This window comes from Heliangelus exortis, chromosome 16 (genome assembly GCF_036169615.1).
Source record: "Heliangelus exortis chromosome 16, bHelExo1.hap1, whole genome shotgun sequence".
NCBI classification, from domain to species: Eukaryota; Metazoa; Chordata; class Aves; order Apodiformes; family Trochilidae; genus Heliangelus; species Heliangelus exortis.
In genome coordinates this window covers 7,120,135-7,135,530 of record NC_092437.1, presented here as the reverse complement: position 1 = coordinate 7,135,530, position 15,396 = coordinate 7,120,135, and the positions used below count along the sequence as shown (strand labels likewise).

At 38.4% G+C, this 15,396-nt stretch overlaps 1 long non-coding RNA gene across 1 annotated transcript; it reads right to left on the bottom strand.

Moving 5' to 3' along the window:
- Positions 1-8,192: 8,192 nt before the first annotated feature.
- On the bottom strand, positions 8,193-12,994 carry LOC139803662 (uncharacterized). Its single transcript, XR_011729101.1, has 3 exons — positions 12,878-12,994; positions 10,090-10,173; positions 8,193-8,260 (listed from the first exon to the last, which is right to left on the bottom strand). It is a non-coding gene; the product is annotated as an uncharacterized lncRNA (long non-coding RNA).
- Positions 12,995-15,396: the final 2,402 nt, after the last annotated feature.

Genomic DNA, 15,396 nt, shown 5'->3' with positions numbered 1-15,396 from the left:
TCCACAGACTATATTGCTTTTTTGATATTTAAAGGGAGTGGATTTCCTGGAGTCTTGTGATGATGTTCAGGGAGGAAGCCACAAGGAATGCCTTTGCATTAGGATTTTTAGTGCCATCTATTGAGATGTGCAAACTTGAACAGAAGGAAAAGACTTTTTTTTAATATATATATTATAGGTTTGGCTTTTTAACTTCCCAGCTTTTGTTGTATCCATTTTCTATTCAGGCTGGGTTCCTTCAAATCCCCCCTAAGGTAGGAAAGCGAATTCATCCCAGAGGACTCCAGCATTGTATAATTAACTATATTGTAATCTAAAACTCCTTATAGAGGAGCATCAGCCACCTCTGAGATGGAAAAATATCAAGTCTTTTAAAAGACTTAAAAGTATTTTTCCATTAAGTTTGAGTGACTTCCTGGACCTGTCACTGAGTAGTTTTTAACCAGACATCTCTGATTCTGTCCAAGCTTGTCAAGAACAATAAATATCTATCTTTGTCATACTAAATGCTTTAAAAAAAAGGTGTAGGGAAGAAAACAATACATACATTTCACAGCTAAGAAATCAAGACAATGAAACCCATCAATTTCTCTTTCTTGGCTTTCACAAGTGACAATCTGTAGTTGTTTTTTTTAACCTGCTCTCTTATGGAAATGAGGCTCCTGAGCTCAAAATCTGTCTTTCTTTTGGTCCACAGCAAATAACTTCCCAATATGTTAAACTTACTGACAAATGCTGAATTCTCCATCTTCTCCATAGTCAAAGATATTAAAAACCACACTGGACGCAGTTTTGGGCATCCTGCTTTAGGCCAAATAACCTCCAAAGTTGCCTTCCAGACTCCACCACTCAGATCCTTTTTTTGTTTTTTCCCCTCTCCAACTAAATTACAAAAAGGTGTAAGATAAATATTAGGCAATAACAGAAAGAAAACTAAACAAATATCCAAACAGTAAGTGCTTCTGAATTGCTGAGTGAATTCAGTGATCACTCTGAGGTCGAAGTACTTGACAAGGGTGTCCTTCCCTGAGGCTCTCATTCCAAAAGTAATTTTAATATGCAGTGTTCTGCTTCCCAGCATTATGCCAATCTACATGATACAGGATTTTCAGCTTGAAACATTGACTCTCACTCAGCAGGCAACAAAATTTCACTGGCAGCATTGAATGAGATTTGTGTATGGCTGCTCAAAGTTTTTCTACAGGATAAGTCCATCAAGATGAATGCTAATAAGCAGTTATTTGAGTCTCAAAGGATTCAGATAAAAAAGCTTCAACATAGAAGCTATTTATTGCATGTATTCCAACCCTTTGAGGAGTGTGTTAGAGCAGCCTTCTCGCTACAGAAAGGGGTAGAGAAATTGATAGAAAGGCTTTACAAACCTGAACACGGGCTTTGCATAACTTCTCTGCATTTGGTACCCAGAAGTGGCTCCAAATTCCAAGTGTAGTCACCACATTAATGGAAACCAAGCTCCAGGTTCTAGCTCCTCAGACTGTATAGACTGCTATATGCAGTCTATACAGCCCTGTCCAAAAAGAGAGGTAGCTGTGAGCTCTGCCCTCTGCACCCGTGGTTTGTGTTAACCAACAGATTTTCAATATAAAAGTATACAAAAATTTCTTGAAATAGTGACTGGCACTTTGGTTGCCTCCTTCCAACTGGCTGCCCCACTCTTGAAGCAGTCATATTCCATGGCCAGCCCAGTAACACTTGGCTGTTCTTGCTCAGCTGCAATGGGAAGAGGTGGGAAGTGCTGAAATGGATCACAGCTGTTGTAAATTTCAGTCCCTGAAACACCTGTTTTGCACAGCACACCCCCAGGGATCTGGTGCAATCAGAGCAGTTGCAAGGGACAGAGAAGTGCCCATCAGCCAGGCACTTTATTATTGTGTATCAGGATTATTATACATCAAAATTAATGGCTAATTAATAACAGTACGTGCTAATGATTAACTACAAATACCAAAGAAAGGTGAAGGTGTGGCTTTAGATATGATTAATTTTAAAAGTTTTTAAATATTACTATACATAGAACTGACACACAGAGACCCATAAGAATGGATCTAGGTTTGTCTCCCTCTTCCTTCTAACCTGGAAATACAAGGAGGATGGCAAAGCACAGAAATAATACTTGCAGCCACTGCACCCCACCAACCCATCAACTGCAGCCTGAGCTGGGCTTGGAGAGCAGAGTCAGCACAGCCAGGCTGCCTTTTCCAGGGCCAGTTCAGTAAATCCATAAACAAAAGGATTTGAGTTGTTTTTAATTTTCCTAATCATCTTAATTCCTGACAACAAAGCGAGACATCAGATTGTTTTAAACTACTGGATTCCAAATAACAAACTTTAATTTAAGCATTATTGACAGCAACTTGGGATATTATCTGGGGATTATTTGGTGGCCGAGAGAAGGTTCCTATTTTGAAGTTGAGTTGAGCAGATTTCTATTTATAATTACATCATTTCAGCCAAGTCCTTTACAGCTTGTTCAGGAAAATTTCTAGGAGCTACAAGAAGAGTTTTTGCATAAATACATCCACCAATACTTGATCTTTCTGGACAATAACCTTTGGAATTATATTCTTTTTTTTAAGTTCAATGCTAATGAGCATTAATGTTAACCTCACCATAGCAAACATCACCAGATATATATCCTTGTGCAAGCCTGTCATTTATTTATGTTTCAAGACACATTGCAGCATTTTAAAATTGTATTCAGAGATTTATGTCTGAACCTGAAACCTTTTGTTTTAAATATCTTCTTTGTAAAATGAGCTAAAGGAGTATTTATCTACTTAGTAGTTTTCTGTTGTTTAATTACTGCTGATTGTCCGTGACTAAAATATTCTCAATAGACAAAATTCATCCCTAGGTAAACAGGCAGCAAGTGCAAGGCTCAACCACATTTAGCAATCCTGTAATTATTTCAATTATGCCCAAGAAAGTGCAGTTTGCTTCTCAGCTGTATAACATCAGCTGTGACATGAAATTCTCAAGCTAAGGCTAAATAAAATCTTACTTGCACAAAGTATTTATACCTGCATGAGTCTGAGTGAGAGTTTTCAGTAAAAGGCTCTCGTTTTCTTTCTTACTCAGGGAATTAAGTAGATGGTTCATCTATTGGTGCATTCTACTTGGATACTGAGCAGCTAGAGTGAAAAAATGAGTATTTGCATTTAGCATTTTGGCAATCAGAAAACATCTTTCAAATCAGGGGATGCAATCTTGGTTCTGTGAATATCCACAACAAAACTTTTGTGAGCAGCGCAGGGAAGGATCTCACCAAGAGCTTTTTGAGTCCCTGCTTGAGTCAGAGCACCTCAGCACTTTGTCAAAGCAGCCCCTCAGTTTGAGTTTTTTAATACATTCTTCTTTAAGGCAAGCAGCTTGAAATTTGTTTGTTGGTTCTTCTGAATCTTTATTACCAGCAACTTCTTAAGCACAGGAGTGAGTATTTTCTAAGAATACTTTCAGGCTTTAGTTGTTGTACAGTGAGTGCCCAACAGGTTCCCTTTTATACACCCCATGTTTTTATTCACTTTGTCTAAGACAACCTTTCTTCTTCTACAGCTGGCATTTGTATCTGAAAAACATTAATTCAAACTGGAAGATAAACATAGAAAAGTGACTTCAAAGCTGTTACGCATAGAACACTTTCATAATTTTTTGGTTTACTTTGCTGTTAATTTATAAAAAGTAGCAAGCACACCCTGCCTGTTGCCTGGTCTTGTGACAGTTCAAATACAAAAAACACCCAGGAAAACTGGAAAGCAAACTTCAGACACTGTCTTAGGATGTAATTATCTGTTTATGGAAGTTAATTTTTTCCACTGAGTCTAGTGCTGGATAATCTCAGCTCTTTACATTTTTGGTTTGAGAAAAATCTGGGAAATCTCTGCCTCTGGGGGAAGATATTTGTATTTCTTACTGTGAAATCTTGAAAAACCCTTGTGAGTGCTGGTACAGATGTAACACTGGCCCCTTTGGGAGCTGAAGTCAATCCAGTGACCTGTGCCTACATGAGCTCCATTTCTCACAGCATCTCTCGAGGCAGATTTGAATCCAGACCCACTGGGCAGGCAGATGAAGTCAGGGATTTCTATCAGGAGCTCCAGTCCCAGAGTGCAGGCCTCCTCTCAGTCACATTTGGACACAACTGGAGACAACTAATGTTTAATATGAGAGCCAGAAGTTATCTTTCCTGATCTTGCTGAAGCAGTGCAGCACATGCTACCAGTGCTACCCATTTTAAGGAAAGAATCAAAGTCTCTTGCCTTCTGGGTCAGGCAGTTCTTACACAGCTGAGCTGTCACAGAAGGAAAATCAGTAGAGTATTTGACCCACAGCCTTGCTTCACACAACTGAATATTGACACTAATTTTACTGATCAGAAATACTTAGTTAACATCATTATTAAACTTTTGTATTTCATAATAAGCTAAACCTTAGTTTTGTTAGTTTGGGGTTTTTTCTATAGGAAAACCAATAACCCAGGTGTAAAACCCCCTCCAGTTCTTGCAGGTTGCTACTTGTCTGAGGGCTCCCAATTGTACAAGTTTCCACAAACACAGGGCTGGTGCTTTGACTTTTCTGACTTCAAGTTTGCAAGGTAAAACTGTCATCTGCTAAGGAAAGATTCCACAGACATTATCCACATGGAAACTTAGAGCTTGCCTATATAATTCCAAATAAATGTTGAGGTATAGCAACTATTGTTCTTCATACTGCTAAAACTTAGTAATACAGTTGAATCTAAGAGACTTGGAAAACCTCATTTTATGCAAAATAACACTTGGGGAAAAAGAATTGGGTAGGGAACAAGGTCTATTTATTTTTATATACTAATAAAGAGGTCTCTGAAATTAACTGGCTCTGAGGAAATAGCTTGTTTGAGAAAACTGAAACAAGTCTCCTCAGTAAGCTCCCACTCCATAGGAAACCTTCATGTTCTCTGAAGGGACCAGAATTTCTTGCCAAGAAGGTATTTGGACATTATTTTTTTTTAATTAATGCTCCAAGATATTTACACAAAGACACAGATATGGACTACTGTGTAGAATATATTTTTAATTGAAAGAGGCCATGCCAACTGAGCTATAAAACAAGTAGAAGCTGTTAGATATAATAACAGAGAAAAAAAAAAAAAAAAAAAAAAAAAAAGGAAATAGAGTGAGTCATGAGGGAAAAGAAGAAAAAATGGAAAGAAAAAAAAAAGAGAGAAAAACTATTTAGTTAAAAGAGACTTCCCAGAACTCCTTAACTAAGGTAATAGTAGAAAACTATAAAATTTATCATGACAATCATGAATGCTGTTCAGGGATGCAGGGATCTTGATGCCATGGAAATGGTACTTATATTCAGGATTATTTTACATGATTCACATATAAATGAAGATGGTTCAGATTTCGGAGCAGTAACAACACACAACAAAAACTGCAGGTGTTGTTTAAGTGCACATATATGCACAGTATGGAGCATTGTGTTATAAAGATGCAAAAAATTAAAAAGGAATATAATTTTCTTCTTTATATCAGAAATGAGTGATGTTAGCTATAGCTCCTGATGTACAGATAGATGCCACTGACTTCACTGTCACCTGGATGTCACTGCTTTGATGCTGACTTGAGGCAAACACAGCCAGTATGGTTCTGGTAAAATTAAATCCCTTTATTTGCTTCAGTAAATAATTTTCTGTAAAGTATCCAGGGTATTCATTTTGGGGGCTGTTTTCTTTTGGTTTACTTCATTCCTTTTGGCTCTGAGAAATACGACTGCACGGTCTTCACTGGTAGAACAGTCCTGGCAAGACTGATAAGAAACTGAAATGATGCCCTTGGTTAGTGCAGGGGCTGACACGTGGCAGCAACACTGGGGGGACAAAGCTGGGGGGACCTTCTGGGCACCTCACTGCTGCTGCAATGCAGAGCTGGAGCTCAGGCATCCTCTATCTCACACCAGACAGTTTCCATAGGTGATAGCCAGGTGCCTGGAAGATGGTGTTAAGCATACTAAATACATAGCCTGTTTATCCTCTTCCTTAAAGACCTTTTTAGACATCCTAAGATGAGGGGTGGCTTTCAGACAGAAATTAAGCAGGGAGGACCATTGGAATCCACAGGTGGTGTCAGGTTTGCTCTTCACAAAGCTGGAAGGGCAATTAACTCTGCTCCCCTGCACACCTGCCTAACCCCCAGTGCCTCCTGTTAAAGATGTTTCCCTGCAGTTCCCACTCACTGGCCAGGAATGAGATGCTGCCTGCCCAGCATCCTCTTTGCCAGAGCTCTCCTTTAAGAGAAGAATTATAAGGTTTTGAATACTTCAGGGCAGTATTCCACTTGCTTGGAGCTCTCAAAATGGAAGTGGGAACTATTAATTTTAAAAGAGCATTTATCATAGAATCATAGAATCATAAAATTAGCTGGGTTGGAAGGGACCTCAGAGATCATCAAGTCCAACCCTTGACCCACCGGTGCGGTTGCTAGACCATGGCTATGATCCCGACTTACTCATTTGAAACAGAAGTTTTGTGCACCTGCCCTCAGATTCAGCTTCCAAACAGAAGCAGCCATGGAGGGCAGGGGTCCAGCTGCACCCCCTTCCTTCAGCAGCTTTATTGGGGTTTTGGTGAAATGGAGCCCTTGCCTTTGGTGAAGGAGTCATGAGCTGCAGGAACATTTTTCTGCCTTCCCACAGAGGGCTGTGCTGCCACCCACAGCACATCAGAAGCTGTAAACTCCCAGGAACAGCAACCTGCCGTGACCTTCAAAGTACAGAAGCCATGAGAGCAAAAAAAATATCTTGGGCTTCTTTTATCTCTGCTTTCCAATTTCCAAGTGTCTCTGTATTCCTGGTGATTGCCCTTTATTCTCTGACAGGACCAGAACGAAGGATCTGGGCATTGCAGCACCAGTGGGAGCCCAGGCTCTTTCCTGGACCTTTCTCTGAATCCCCAGATGCTCAGCAGCTGTCACATGCAGAACAGCAAATGCAACACTGGATATAGAGAACTGATATATGCCAGCTGAGAGAGGCTTGTGGTAATGTAGTTTTTAGATGTAAGTGCATCTAAACCTTTCAGATGGCTCACCCCAGCTCCTTTTAACACAGAAGTCAGGGAGAACATTCAGCATTTCCATCAAAACCCAAACACTGAGACCTCACACACTGTGAGATGTGAGCTCAGTTTGCCTGACATAAACTAAGTCAGGTAAAACACTTTTTGTCAAACAATACTGTTTGCAAAGCTGGTAGAGAAAATGCCAAATTTCATCAATGACCTTTTAAAACTATTTCCTGCTTTCGGTGTTAAAAACATCCATTTTGTCTTTGCATTTATAGGCCTCCTTTTCTTCTCCTAAATTTGAGCTCTAGATAATTATTTTAATTAAAAATATGTAAAAGCCAACAAGTGCAGCAGAAGTATTTTCTCTTGAAAACCACAGATAATTACCTCCAGTATCCATTACTTTGATGCCTCATGATAAGTTTTTACTTTGCTTCTCTGATATTTTTCTCTCACTGATAATGCAAAACTCACATATTGATTACTTTTATAATATTTTACCTGAATACACAACATTAGCCATAAAAAGCACTATTTTATTGTACTACTTCAGGGGGGACAAAAACCAAACCATTCACCCATACACTTTCTCCATTACATACTAAGCCTGCAATGCTTTAAAAGAAGACAGACAAGCAAGAATTTTTGTTAGGTATTCTCCTCAGTGGATAACAGTTTCACATTTCATTACAAAACTTGTGAAGTATTATTTAGAAAACTACATCAAAAATAATTAAAAATGAGTTCACCATACAGAAACTTATTTGTTGAAAGTAATAATTAAAATTCAGTCAGAAGACTGGATATTTAAGGACGAGATTAAAAAGAGAAATTATAAAATGTCTTATTTTAAAAATATACAGGCACTTCAAGGTACAAAAGCCCCTAGATCAGTGAAAATGAGGGATCATAAGTGATCTGTGAATTTACAGGGTCAAATAACACTTACAAATTACACATTATTAGTAGAGAAACTTTCAAACCAATTCACTTAAACATTGTTTCCTGCATTTCTCTTTCCCTCACCTCTTTGTAAGATTTGTGTTGTTTTTATGGCATGAACTCAGCACAGACCTTCCTAAACTGTGAATGAATGAATGAATGAATGAATGAATGAATGAATGAATGAATGAATGAAGGGATCCATCCAAATAGTTCCTGAGAGTCTAGGTCCTGTGGCTCCCCAAATTTTACCTGTAAATTGGAAAGAGAAGAATATGTAAGATTAGCTTATCAAAGTAATCTAAACCATGTCCAGGATCTTAATGAAATTAAAAGAGCAAGAGAAAAGTGAAACACCTTCAATATTTTGAATAATAATAACACTAATAACATTAATAGTAGTAATAAGAATAATAATAGTAATGATGTAAAATATAATAATGGTAATAATAATAATTAAAAAATAATAATAATAATAATAATAATAATAATAATAATAATAATAACAACAACAACAACAACAACAACTTGGAACCAGCTAAAATCTCCAGCAAGCTGAGAGTCAAAACATTCCAAGCAAAAGTGGCCCCAAGGAGCTGTCACTGAATTACCTCTGTAACCTGGGTCTCAGTATAACCCTGTCTCTCTGGCTGGACCAGAGATCTCCAGCTGAAGAGGAGAAAAATCCCTAAATTGTGAAGCTCCCTGGCCCTGCAGTTTGTTGGATGAACCCATCCATAACAGAAAATGCATCTATTAGAGAAATGGTTTATATTCCATGGTGAGCAGGGTGCAATCCAGTCACAAAAACTTTAACATTAACCAGTGACACCTGATGAAGTTTTGCCTGCTGTGTTCCTAATTGCAACTCTGGGTGCACCAAGCCCTTGATCCTTGGCACTCCTCACCACTCCCCCATGGTGCCCCAGCAGTTAAAGAGTAATGAGAGAGGTGTTTCCTGGAGTGATGACCATCTGTGAGAAGTTGATAGCCCACAGCTATACCACGGGTACTTAGCCCCGTTTATTGTTCATGTCATGGAAGTGTCACAAGCCAAGGTCACTATTGATTTTATAAGCAGAATATAAAATCAAAAAGGTAGGCCTGTGGATTTTTGTTTGATGTGCAACATGATTTCCATGGCTACCTGCAACACATTTTCAGATCTGATATTCCCCCAGGTGAGCTGGGCTATTCCCTCCTAGTGCTGCTAGCCTGGTTGAGTTGATAGCCTGCTCTTTTGATTACTCATCCTGTTTTATATTTGCTGTACATTTTTTGCTGCTTTATAAATATTCAAAAAGATCTGCCTAGGTATAACATTATTCAGAAGAAAAACTTCCATTCTAAGTGAGAGAAATATATCAGATGCCTAACTTTGGAGAACAGGGGAGAAGGGGGACACACACACACAAAAAGCAGCTGGGTTAAAACTTGAGGCAATGTGCAGCTACACAAAAAATGAAATCCTCTTCAGATGCAAATAAGAGTCTCAGATGAGAGTTTCCAATAGAGGAAAGGAACCCCCAACAGTTTTACAGCAAAAGTCTCCCCACTTTTGGAATATCGTGATTAATTTTTGACCATATCTGCTCATGTAACTCTATTGTTAATTCTCTCATATACACTATTTTCTACCTTTTTTTATTCTTCTTTCTTTATCTCAGTCCTTTTATATATATATATAGGCTTGGGACTGTGTTATTTTTCTATATTGTGTTATTTTTCCCTTGCTAGCATAAAAATTTGGCTTTTTAGCCTACACAGAAATATTTTTCCCATTTGTGAAAGACCACAAGAAACATGAAGAAATGCTTGCAGATTCTGAAAATATTACTTTTAGGAAAAGGTTACTAATTCATTTTTCTTGGTCAAACATCTAGCTAATCTTCAATGTCTGTTCAGATGGGTCCCCAAATTTTCATTCAAAACATTCTACCACTGTGGCTTTTTTTTCAGTTTCTATGGACAGCATAACTGTAAAGCATGTGGAAATATGGGAACTCCTTGCACTTCTTTCCTCTTATTATTTTTTTAAGAAACATATATTTATTTTCATTACATTTTAATATGATACATACCAGTATGTTGCTGTAAAGCTTCTTCAATTCATCACATCTTTTTGACAGCTGGGATAGATCCCCTTCATATTCCTGAATTAAATCCTGTAATAAAATAAAACTTCTTAATTTGGTATAGAAGCATAATATTAAATCAGGAATTCAACAGCAGTGAAAACAAGATAATTCAAGTCAAAATTTTAATGTCACAAAAATTTCACATTTCACAAAAGATAAGCATACATCAAGTGCACACATTTCCTTGCAAGTATTAAGACATCAAAGACAAAAAAAAAGAAACATCAACGTTAGAGAATTTTTTACTGTATCATCCAATGGCAATATCTAAATCTATTTATACTGACAGAACTAGATAAGTATCCTAAGGTCCTAATTTCCACCCCCATTTGGCACAGTGTAGCCTTTTCTGCACATAAAGCCAACACTCCCAGTTGCAAGTTCTTAAGAAGGAAGACACACGGCTTTAGAAACTGAATTTTTGAAACAAAATTTCTTAATTCTGGTTCCTTTGTACTGTCTGTAGTTTTGACAATATGGCTTGAAGCAGCACAGTGTTCAAAGGGAGAAGGAAACATGGACTGAGCAGGTATCAACACTACCCAGTTCAGCAGAGGATGGAGCTATGCAGGGCAGCAGAGATGAGCGGGATCAGATCACAGAGCAGGGAAAGCCTGCACTGGGAGTAGCCCTCTGCTCAGTTAGTGCAGCAATACCCTTGAGAATGCTGCACCTTGTAGTATGAGATGCTATCAGAGCAGAATACAGGGCCACTTTCCAACAAATGCTCCTCATCCCCTTGGAAGGGCAGGATTTAGCACAAACTAAATTTGTTTGGCAGATTACTCATTTTTTACCTCCAGCTCACACTAAGGTTTTTATAATGTTACCTTTAGTTCCTTGCAGAACTGTGACTCCTGGGGTGTTGCTTTGATAGTCTTGGGCTTAATAAACCACCTGCACTGAACAATGTTTTGCAATTCCTTTTTTAAAACTAACAAAAAAGAAAATGAGATATTTCACTAGCATGCAGTTGTGTCCAAAACAACTGCAAATATCTAATTTAACACACACACACACACACACACAAATTAGGAGAATATGTGTCTGTAATACTTTCATCTAGGAATATTAACTTTCTGTTTTCAAATAGAACAACTGAAAGAGACATGGGTCTTACAGACAAAATGTTGTGATCACAGCAACTGCAGAATAATGAGGTCGATGCATGGTTATGCAGCAGCCATAAATCTGACCTTTCCTAGCTTTGAGCATTGGGATTAGCAGTGAAGTAACATTCTTCAAACCTGTGTAGAAAGTTCAGTGCTCCTTTAAAGAGAAAAGAACAAAAATTCTATTCTATGTAACAATAAGAAATCTTCCCAGTTGGCACTAAGCACAGGGGAGTGCTCAGTCCAGGCTGCACCTTCACTTTGTGCTCCTGGCATCCCTGCAGCAGAGAAACTCCAGGATGTGACCTGAATTACATGGTGAGAAAGGTTGGTTCAGTGGCATTAGGTCCATCTCTTTCCCTCTCTGCCCTGGAGACTGGGACTCAGAAGATGTGAATATGCTGAGGCCATCAGGAATTCATGGAGGGAAGAGTTCTCCTCCAGTTCCTGTGATTCACCTCCTTCAATGGCTCCAGCAGTTTCTCTTGCCAGTGATCCACTGTACCCCTTCATCCAAGACTGTTCAAAACTGTCTAAAATATTTAGTGATTTGGAACAGCTACCAGTATTGTCCCCAAAGAACAGAAGTGGCTGAAGGTAAACAGTGTTATTTTTAGTTACTTACATCTGCTAAATGACTGGAATTTCTTGGAACAGAATAAAACTGACACTTTAGTAGCCTCAAGCTACCTGCCTGGCTGACTCCCAAAGCCCAGCAGAATAGGTGCAAGGGCTTTTCAAATTGAAAGCTGAGAGTGCCTGTCATTCAGGGATGTTATCAAAGGCTGAAGTAGGATATATTGGTCTGTAATTACAGTCAACACCCATGCCACATTTTCAAAAGACAGATTTCATCACAATAAAAGTAATTTTCAGCCACTCATACACCTTCTCTACCAGCTATCAAAAGGTTCAATCTAAAATCCATTGAATTCAGTGGTCATCTTATGATACTGTTCAATAGTAAGTTGTAAATGTCTCCCAAAGTCTACCCTACATTTGAACAGCCTTATTCTGTTCCTTTCTGTGGGCTCTGCTAGTGTTGGACTCCTCTCTAAAGAAGATCAGGTTGGCTAAAAGAAGTTCCTGAATTTCAGTACTGAACTTGGAAGTTTTCACCTGCTCCTGGAGACTCTGCTATAGCTGTAATTTTGATGGAATACCTGGATTGTTCAACATTTGCAGTTTATGATAAATTCAATTTAATGTGGGCAGTATATTTTTTATATATTTTTTATATTTTATATTTCTAAACCACCTGGACACACTTTAATATCTCTTTTTTTTTTTAAATTCTTCACAGCAACATGGCAGGTTAAGTATCACCATAGCAACACTTTACTTCAATGTTTTGAACCTTTACCTCTCTTTACCAACTAGAGAAGTGCAACAAAAACCTGTTCCAAATGACTGCACAATGTATGAAAATCTTTCTCTCAATTTAGAAACCACATTTCCATACCATCAACTTCAGCACTGAGGCCCTTCATGGAAGCTAGAAAGGAAGAGAGAGCAAAAGCTGTGCTAATAAGTAATATTGTGAGCATGGGAGTTTCCACAGAAGTTGAAGGACTTAATTTTTTTATCTGTTGATAATTTTTCCCCCTCCCTTCTCTTACCATCAGGAACAGCTTCAAATTCTGTCAACTCCTGAAAAAAATTGGCCAGATCAGGCTCATGTAAGAAGATCCACAAGGGCATGGAGCAAGGTGAATGTGCTCTCCTTACCCCTCAACTGGTAACTGCAGATAGAACAGAGCAATAATTGACAGATTGAATTATCACACTTTATAAAATAAAATAAAAAATTTTTTTAAAAACCCAGCAAGGATGTTGATAGCTCCCAGGTAAATTTGACAAGAATAGAAAATGCAGTGAAATTAAACTTCTTTTAAATCTGTATTTCACATTCTTTGTTAAGATTAGCATTTTCATATCCATTGATCTTCCTTGTTCTATTATGTCCCATTCAAACAGGTCTTTTTAACTTAAGGTATCCTAATTGATTTTGGACCTCCAAACACAGTCATTATTTCATTATTCCTTTCCACTTAAAAGCAGTGTGCTGTGCTCACAAAGACAGTAAAATTCCCTAATTGAATATGGTAATATGCTCTGTGGCAGAAAATGAGTTTGCAGGCATTTTTTATTATGATAGATGTGGTATTGTGGCCATTATGTATACAACAACAAAAGAATGCCAGTTGCATCTCTCAGTCATCACTAGAGTTAAAACTCATTCATATATTTAAGTGTCCAGATGGGAAAGATGTTTTATAAAAACAAAGTAAAAATCCTTCCCTCCCATTTACAGATCAGTCATAATCTAACAATACTCTTAAAGGTACAAGGCAGCTTAGGAAATTTGTATCTTTTTCTTGCTTTCCAGGATAAGAATATGATGCTCTGCCACTGCTAGGCAGAGACGGGGAAAAAAACCTGTGCTCAGTAGCAGCATTTTCTGATGGCAAATTCTGGTGGAGAGGTGAAAGCAATTTCCTTAAAACTAATGGGAAACTCAGCCTAATGTCACACAAGTCGAGGTCAGTGAAAAGACAATTAGAGAACTACGAGCTGCATGGTGTTTCTGTACAGCAGATCTCTGTCAGGAAAGAGCAAAGATCACAACTGCCTCCTTTGTCCCCTGCTCCATCATCCAGCAGAGGAGTAATGGGAGGATTGAAACCATTGCAGGTAAATTTGACTCCCTTAGAATTTATTAATTTCTGTACATTGTGCTTTTGAATCTCTGCCTTAAAATAGCATTGTACCACTTGTTGCAAAATGGCACAGTAAAAAATTATGCCATAGAACTGCAACTACCATGGAAGAAATACTCTGACCACAGAGAAATTAAGAGGCTCCATCCAAGAGTGCACTGCACAAAACTGCAAAATGCAGTTTATCCAAAGTTGCCTCTAACCAGGGGACTGAGCTTGGATGTCTCTTCCAGCCAGAGGACCTCAGTCTTGGGGCAGTCAGCATTTTGATGTTCTACCCAATTAGGAACACAATGGTGTCAGCATCAAACCAGTGCTGCTGCTACAAATGGGGAAATGCATCTTGTTATAACACACATTAATGAACACAGTGTTAAACAGGATTTTGTTTCCAGTGTAACCAAGAGCAGATGCTGAAATGTTAGATGCTCATTAAAAATTATTGCCTTTCTGTACATTCAGGGCAAAACTGAGTTAAAATTAATGGCTAACTTACCCTAGAATATAATGTTTTTTAATGACAATAAAAATATTTACTCACTTTGGTCAAATATGACAATTGAAATCCTTCAGCCTTCTCTTCTCCAGCCTTTCCATTTGGATGGTTCCCAATGGCTAAAATGTACTCCAAGACAGCAACAAATTTCTGGCTGGATTGCAGCAGCTTACTTGCTTGGATTTTCTGGTTTATTAACTGAAACACAGAAGTCTTCCCTCAATTCAAACTGAGTAAATGAATAGCTCCCACACCTTCCCTTTGCCAAAAGCAAAATCTTTGTCCCCACCTGAAACAAGTGACACTTTAGCTGGTGGATACCTTCCTACTCAACTTCCCTGAGGAAAAAAGGCCAAGGGTTTTCAGGAAGGACCAGCTAAAAGCCATCCAACAAGATAAAGCTGGTGTTGGCACAGTTACCCTGCCCCCAGTGGAGGTCACACCCTTTCTGGCTGCCAAACCAGCCCTGCCAAAATTACTCCAACCTCATCTCTTAAAAGAGCTTCTGAAGAAAAAGTATTTTTATTGTTTGTATGCACCAGATTGCACCAAATGTCAGGCATCAGGGGAAGCAGATAGCCCAAAGCACAGTATAAGGTTTTCCATCCTTCACCTCCCTCCCTTCTGTTTATACTAGCTGAAAACTGGTATCAAAATTCTTAGCAGTTTCCCCACAAGGCAGAAGAATAATCTCCTGTAATCAAACTCAGCATCAATTTATGTTTTCCTGGGAAAGCCACCTTCCTTCTAGGTCTACAGGCACAGAGGTAGTTTCGTTTTAAATTAGGAAATGTATATTTTTTAGCACTACACCTCTCTTCATCAATTGCTAACACACAAATTCAAAACCAGGGAAAGGATGAAGCATGCAGAGGAGCTGAAAGCCATGTTAAACATTTACAGCACATCACAGGGCCAGAGG